The sequence below is a fragment of the Macaca fascicularis genome, chromosome 6 (assembly GCF_037993035.2).
Source record: "Macaca fascicularis isolate 582-1 chromosome 6, T2T-MFA8v1.1".
In the NCBI taxonomy this organism is placed as follows: Eukaryota; Metazoa; Chordata; class Mammalia; order Primates; family Cercopithecidae; genus Macaca; species Macaca fascicularis.
In genome coordinates, this window is record NC_088380.1 from 13,696,342 (window position 1) to 13,705,071 (window position 8,730).

The 8,730-nt window shown below is 36.0% G+C and overlaps 1 long non-coding RNA gene across 1 annotated transcript; it reads left to right on the forward strand.

Annotated features, from left to right (window-relative positions):
* The first annotated feature begins 6,157 nt into the window (after positions 1-6,157).
* LOC123573872 (uncharacterized) lies at positions 6,158-8,405 on the forward strand. The gene is made up of 3 exons (XR_006698582.2): positions 6,158-6,210; positions 7,001-7,110; positions 7,944-8,405. It is a non-coding gene; the product is annotated as an uncharacterized lncRNA (long non-coding RNA).
* The last annotated feature ends 325 nt before the right edge of the window (positions 8,406-8,730 follow it).

The window sequence follows — 8,730 nt, forward strand, 5'->3', positions numbered from 1 at the left end:
TACCTACTGCTTAGAAAAAAATACTCCTTTCAAAATATTATTGCTCATTGACTAGACACCTGAACACACAACAGCTCTGATGAAGAGGTACAAGGAGACTGATGTTGTTTTAATGCCTACTAACACAACCTCAATTCTGTAGTCCATGGGCAAGAAGTAATTTTGACTTTCAAGTCTTATTATGTAAGAAATACATTTCTTATGGCTATGACTACCATTTCTTAGGGATACAACTGCCCATTCCTTGGGCAGATATAAACAAATAAATTGCAAACTTTCTGTAAAGTCTTCGCCATCCTAGATGACATTAGGAACATCTGTGGCCAGGTGTGGTGGCTCAGGCCTGTAATCCCAGCACTTTGGGAGACTGAGGTGGGCGGATCACCTGAAGTAAGGAGTTCAAGACCAGCCTGGCCTACATGGTGAAACCCCATCTCTACTAAAAATACAAAATTAGCTGCGTGTGGTGGCACGTGCCTGTAGTCCCAGCTATTCGGGAGGCTGAGTCAGGAGAATCACTTGAACCCGGGATGGGGAGGTTGCAGTGAGCCGAGATCACACCACTGCACTCCAGCCTTGGCAACAGATTGAGACTCTTTCTCAAAAAAAAACCAAACAAACAAAAAAAAGTATTTGCGATTTACAAAGGCAGGTCAAAATAGCCACATTAGCAAGAGTCTGGAAGAGGTTGATTCCAATACTCATAGGTGAAATTAAGGGCATTAACACTTTCATGGAGGAAGTATCTACAGATATAATGGAAACAGCAAGATAATTAGAATTAGAAGTGGAGCCTGAAGATGGACTTGAATTGTTCCAGTCTCATGATAAGTCTTCTTATGTATGAGCAAATAAAGTGTTTTACTGAGATGAAATCTACTCCGAGTAAAGATGCCAGGAACATTATTGAAATTATAACAAAGAATTTAGAACATTACACAAGCTTAGTTGATAAAGCAGTGGCAGAGCTTGAGAGAACTGACTCCAATTTTGAAAAAAGTTCTACTGTAGGTAAAACGTCATCAAACAGCACTGCATGCTACAGAGAAATATTTCATAAAAAGAAAAGTCAATCAGTGTGGCAAATCTTATTGTTGTCTTATTTTAAGAAATTGCCATGGCTACCATGACCTTCAGCCTCCACCACCTAATCAGTAAGCAGCCGTCAACATTAAGACTCTATCAGCAAAAAAATTATGACTCATTGAAGGTTCAGATGATCATCAGCATTTTGAATCAATAAAACATTTTAAATTAAGGTATGTACATTGTTTTTGAGACATAATGCTATTGCACACTTAATAACTACAGTGGAGTGTAAACATAACTTCTATATGTATAGGGTTATATAAACCCAATGCATATAAAAGTTTATTTTATTGCAATATTATTTTTAATAATATTGCAATATTCACTTTACAATAAATTTATAACTTTATTGCAATATTCACTTTATTGCAGTGTCTGGAACTGAACCCACAATATCTCTGAGGTATACTTGTATTAGGTCTGTTTCTAACACTAATTTACTATGTTAGTGTGTGACAGTAGGTCTTTGAATATATTTTCCATTGTGAAATGTAGCATGCAAGCAAAAATTCATGAGATAAACAGATGTATATTTCAAAGGATGATAATAATTCAAAGACATGCAGTTTAATAAATAATGTTACCAATATGATTGACATCTCCTTCTGACCACCTGATAACTCTCCTACATACTCCAAAATCACCAAATTTAACCATTACTATATATTTTTGATAATCATCTTGTTCGTCTTTATATTTTTATTATACATATATTTATTCCTAACTATATATGATTCACACTGGCTTCTTGACAGGGTTCTGGGACTCAAAGTGGCTAGCTTGACTTCTTCACAACATGGCAGTGAGCTTCTGAAAAGGACCACTCCAAAGCAAAAATATTCAATGTGTAAGCTTTTATCAAGTGTTGTTTGCATCATGCTTGCAAATGTCTTACTAGTCGAGCCTACAGTCGATGTGGGAGGGCACAACCCAGGGACATGTATATTGGGAGATGTGATTCACTGGCGACCACCAAAGTCATAGAGTCATAGTCTAGCACAGTGATCTATACAGCTATATGTGCAGTATCACAGAAATATTCATCTGGATAGTGGCTTCCCAAATGTCAAGTTAGAACTGGATATAAGGTTTTTACTACCTAGAATGGATGCTAAGAAATGAGACACTTTATTTAGTCTTAGATAGAGAGGGAAAAAAAAAAGTATGAGAAAAGGAACATAAAATCTGAGCAATACTAGCAAAACTGAAAACTTGATTTATAATTTTAGATTATTGAGCCAGATCATCTTCAAGTCTTCCGGATATCCCCTGTGGATCATCAGAGTCAAATTTAGACATAATCTCACTCAATTGTTAGAGGGAAAAATGAATGCAGGAACTATGATCTAGAAAGTTACATATTTCTTATCTTAGTCATGGCCCATATTTAAAATATATCTTATATTATCCATCAACTAGAACCACCTTTAGCAGTATGATGATTTTTCTTGATGTAGCTATACTGGAGAAATATTTGGAATTCTAGATTTTGTTGTCATTTTTGCTGCCTTCACAAACAGCCTTAATGCTAGATTCATCCCCAATAACAGAGCAGTTTTTAAATAATAAACTTACATTGACAGAAACTCTAATGCACAGTCAGATTGGAGAGGGCTGAAGTGGTCTCTCCAGAGGCCAACAGACTGGATGAGTACCCATGGCAACGTGATTTCAAGTTAGTGGAATAACCATGAAATCAAAGAGTAAGGGAGCAGCTGTGAGATCTAGCACATTTAGCACAACTAATCAAACCGAGGTCAGCAGCTGGTATAAGCTGTAAAGGGATAAGATAAACTCCAGTGACAGGTTCTTAAAATATTGTCCACAGACATGTAAAAACAACGGTATTGTGTTGAGGTATTGCAGAAAGGGCATTGCTCAGTTCAGCAATGTTTGCCACCTTGGACAGCTAAACTGTCTTAATGAGCAGCTTCCAAAATGAAATATAATAGATAGAAGAGATGGACTGTTGGAAAAATAAGTATGGCTAACTCCAAATGTCTTGCTGACAATAAATCCTGATATCTCCTGTTCATTCTATGGATGGATTTATTGAACTACATTTCATCCCATTTTATACCTAAGACTGCACAAGTTATTTTAAATCACTTTCTGGGGAACACTGTGTTTTCTAAACTATGCCATAAAAAATTTAATTATTATATCTGACTTTAGGCAACCCATTTTACCTACCTGGATTAGAGTTTTATTATTTTTAAAATAGAAGATTTGCTCCCCTCCCCCATCAAATAATTTCTGGCTCTAATAATTTGTTGTGGTTCCTATTATCAACCAGTCCCTGGATAAGCTCTAGGTATACAAAGTGGCAAAAAGCACTCTTCACGAAATTAGTTATTTGGAAGTCTAAAATTAATTCATGAAAATATAAATAATAAGCCAGCATGGGCTAAGCATAATATTTTCAAAAAACATATTTACGTCGGGTGCGGTGGCTCACCCCTATAATCTCAGCAATTTGGGAGGCTGAGGTCAGTGGATCACCTGAGGTCAGGAGTTTGAGACTAGCCTGGGCAACTTGGTGAACCCTGTCTCTACTAAAAACACAAAAATTAGATGGGCATGTTGGTTGGCGCCTGTAGTCCTAGCTACTCGGAAGGGTGAGGCAGGAGAATCGCTTGAACAACCTCCCAGGAGGCAGAGGTTGCAGTGAGCCGAGATCACACAACTGCACTCCAGCCTGGGTGACAGAATGAGATTTCATCTCAAAAACTAAAAAAGAAGAAAGAAAGAAAAAAATAATAAAAGAAGCATCTGTAGTAAGTCCTCCAAGACTTGGGAGGAAGTAGAAATCACTTTGGGCCAATATTTTTGAAAATTTTCCTAACAGTGGGTAGAAATTGGATAAGATAGAGTGAGTTGAGCACGCCGCAAGAATGGTAACTGAAGTGAGTTTAGGTGTGGAGGCAGATATTTAACTTTGGCCTTGAATAAGCTAACCACCATCGTCTGCAATGGTGTCTCCATATATAATTTCCCTGATGTCTGAATATTTAGTCCAGATATGCACATGCTCTTTTATTTATACCAGTTGGTCTTCTTCCTTTGCCCTATTTTCAGATACCCACTATTCCTACTGGGGAGAAGCCTAGACTGACAATAAAGAGTAAGTACTGTATTGTGTCTCACTTAAACAATGCATTTTTTCTATTTGATCATTCTTCTACTTAACACACTGTTCGCTTTTTTCCTCAAAAGCATCTGTTACTAAAAATAAAAACAGACCACCCCTCTGACTATGCAAATGGATCTGATGTAATTAATCTATATATCTAGTCCCTATATGTCAACACTCACTGACTACCTATAAATCACCTCAAATTGAATAATTTAGACAAAGAATGGTTTCTGCTCTTATATAATCAATGTACAATATATAGATTAATTCAAGGTAAGACAGAACACATATTTTGCTTTCCAAGTCATTGTAGAAAAGACATGTAAGTGAGTTTTAACATGATTATGTGTATGAAGAACTTGACGCAGATAATCTTGGAGCTCTGCTTGTCATCCTTTGGCCACCTGCAGTGATGGTGGCCCACCTGCAGCTCAATGGGGGACCATTCTACACGAGATCAGGTTCCCATTGCAAGAAATCTATTTCAAACACAACATATGACTCTATACTTTGCTGCCTTTCGGACCTCACCAAGACTGCAAAATCTTCGTCACAATTCTCAACCACACTCACATTAGAAACTCAAAAATATACGCAAAAAATGTCTTACTATTCTAACATTGGGAAGAAAACTGCAGTTGATCACATTTACATATCATTTTATTTGAAATATGTTATTGTAATTATTTCTTATCACATGAAGCATATTTACTTCCTGAACAATTTTCTTTTTTTACCAATTTCAAAATGTATACATTTGGCTCAGTCACCAGTTGAACCCCAAATACGTTGCTGTCTGTACCTTATTTTCTTAGTGGGAATAAAGACAGTATTGAAGTGAAAGCAATGTTGTCATCAAGGACATAGTCTCTGAGAGAGACCCTTCAGGAGATACGAAGTTGGTGGCAGTAGCCACAGGCCCCTGAAACTGGTGTTCAGCACTGGAGAGTCTCGGCATGGGCAACAAATTATCAGGAAGCAGCCACTACTAGGGATAAAGACAGGAAGTAAAAGTGATAACAAGAGAACAGAGAAGTAGTCAGGATAGTAGGATTAAAGATGACTGAAGCCATCTAACACACCTCATAATTTTGTCAAAGCGGTTTTGGAATAGGAAGAGGTGCAGCAGTAAGAAAATGCATAAATGATTCATGGTGTGCATTCTGATTGTAAATAAGTGTTGCACTTAAAGCTAGATGCTTCTCATTTTTAAAAGTATAAAATGCTATGTCTTAAATAATAAAGAAGAAAATCACCAAGCTGAGAAATAAAAAATGCCACATCTGGGGTGAGAGTTAATATAAGACAAGCACATGAAAAAGTTTGGATAAAATAGTTATTTGTGCATTACGAAATATCAGACTTCAATGGAATCTTCTGCACTTGCAGCCTCTTTGAAAGGTACTAGCCTACCTGAACCCAGAGAAGTTTTCATGTAAATCCATGAAGCATCATGCACTAAGATATTCACCGTGATAGCATTGAGGGTAACAGGGAGCTGGTTACAGCATAGATTTTCCTAAGATGATATATAAAATAATTGTAGTTAATGCATACTGTGAAATGCGTGATACAGTTAGAAAAAAAAAATTTAAGGGAATAGAGTAACATTGGTAAATGTGGCAACCATTTTTTGTAAAGAGATATGTTTTTAAAAACAGCATTAAACAAGACAGAAAATATTGATTCAATTTATAAAATCAAAAAAAAAACTTGAACACATGTGCATGGTCACATATAGACACACAAGGACATGTATCAAACATGTTGAACAGATTGCAGGTTGGAAAAGGCAAAAGAGTAGGTAATGAGAAGAAGGAGACAAACAGTACAGCTACGTAAGGTCTTGCATGGGAGACAGAAGGAATACATTGGGAATAGTGAGGACTCTAAGTAAGTAATGAGTAAACTCAGATTTTTTTTTTTTTTCAGGTATCAGGTGTGTCCACAACAACTACGAATGTCAGAAGAAACACTTTCAGAAAGTGAGTCATGGAAGAGAGAAAGTGTTAAAGAGTTCATAGAATTCATGGGACAGTTTTTGGTCATTACATAAAAATTCTGAGATTAAAGGATAGCACTTTTTCTAGTTATGTGTAAATAAAAGATGCAGAAGCGTATGAACAAGGTTCATCAGTTAGCAATAACAAAAAAAGGAAAATAAAAGTGTAAGAAAATGTACCATTGTGAGCAGGGATTTTTCTATATTTTATTTTAAAAATTTGTGTAAACTGTGTGTTTACAAATTTATGATTTTATATTTCATGTTGCATTTGTCTTATTTTAAAAAATGCAGTATTTGCCATCCTACTTATATAATTATATAACTCTTTATTGCTTCTGTCTTATGAAATATGATAACATGTTTATAACTTGTCAAACACAGCCAGAGCTCTTCCCCCTTCCTCAACTAGGGGGAAAGGTTATGTCTATATTCTCAGAAAATGAACAGCCATGGGTATTCAAAGTGACCAACCCCAGCATCTGCATCATAAAAGGATTTGAACAATTACCTTTATAACCTACCAGTTGTTAATTTCAAATTAGGTTTCATAGAGATTTTTTTAATGAACCACAATTTGATTGCCTGTGATACACACAAATGGCTATTTAGTGTATAATCCTAGAACTGTAGGGCTCATACATACCCTCCCCCCCCACACACACACACACAAACACACACACACCCCCCACACCCACTCATGTGCAACTATGCTCTTAGTTTAGACTTCGGTTGCTCTCCTCTCTTCCATTGGTTGCTCTCCTCTCTTCCAGTGAGAATAAGACTCTAAATCCATGCAGCTCTTAAAAGAAGGATCATGAATTTCTGATGTCTCAAAACTCCAAGAGAATAAGAATCATACAGGATTCTAGATCACTGCTAGGTAGGAAAAGTGAGAACAGTAATAGCAAAATTCTGACATTGAAGGCTCCCATGAGAACTCCAGGTGTGGACGAGTAGGATCTGTGGTGCAAAATCTACCCTCTTTGGTTACACCATAAGTTGAGTCCATAAGAATTGTGGGGAAATGGGTGCACCCCTCTTGTATACCAGCTCAGAAGAGTTAGGTTGAAAATAAAAGCACTCTTCTCATGTCTTATTTCAATTTTCTTACTTTAGAGTACAAGAATGCAATGCAACAAAGCATTAATGGCATTATTCATAAAATATTGTATTTGGAGTATTAGTAGTTAATAGCTACTATTAATTTTTGTTCATTTGTTTGTTTTTGAGACAGAGTTTTGCTCTTGTTGCCCAGGCTAGAGTGCAATAGAAAGATCACGGTTCACTGCAACCTCCGCCTCCCAGGTTCAAGTGATTCTCTTGCCTCAGCCTCCTGAGTAGCTGGGATTACAGGCATGCGCCACCACACCTGGCTAATTTTGTATTTTGAGTAGGACAGGGTTTCTCCATGTTGATCAGGCTGGTCTTGAACTCCCGATCTCAGGTGATCTGCCCGCCTCTGCCTCCCAAAGTGCTGGGATTACAGGCGTGGGCCACTGTGCCCGGTCTAATTTTATCATGAATACTACTAGTAATAATATACTGTATAATAAAGTTACAGTTTTATATTAATATTATGTTTGTATAATAGTTTTTAGTTATTGATACTGTATTATTACATTATAATATAGTCATGATTTTTTTTTCTTATCAGGATTAAGGGACTAGAAAAAAAATCCAAGTAACATGATTCTTGTATTTCTTTCTTCCTAGAGGTATCAATTCTCTATCTGGATAAAAATACAGCATGTCATTTCGCAAAGCAGACATTGGACTTAAATGGAAAATGTGTGCCACCTGTATTCCTGTTTCAATCGCTTTATCTCTTTATTTGCATCTGATGTGTCAAATTATCAAGGCACTCTTTAGACAAAGAATAGGACAAGCAAATTAAGTAAGTTCTCATAAGCTTCCATCTTTTATAAATTGTCATAAAGCATAAAGATAAGATTCAAGAAAGGCTGCTATTTAAAAGTTCCGGCTTGTAGAATAGCTTCTCTGATCCTGGCATTGTTCCTTTACATTTTGTCTCTTCAAATTCTGGCAGGTATGCAATACCTCATACAGCAGCTTTTGAGAACGGAACGTGAGTAGTAAAACTTTGCAAGCTGATACTTATGAAAACAGAAGAAAGGTATTTTTTTCAACTCCAGAGAGTCAAAATTTAATCAGTCATTGTTAGTGGTATAAGACAAAAAGTAAACACTGAGAGGGTGACTCACAGTCTACGTAATTCTACTTAATATGATTATGAAAAAGTATTTAAATATAGCAATTAGCAACATAATTGATGTATCGATATAAGTGAAATAAAAAATAATTAAGTCATCTGGCAGAAAAGATATTTTTTCTTTCTCTCTAAATCAAAATTTAAAAATCAGTGATGCTTTAGAACATTTCTTTTTTTATTAGAAATTACTTTAAAGACATAGTCCTAATAAATAATCGCCTAAAGATAATATAAGTTAAAGACAGATTAATAGTAAGTAGGATTTATAAC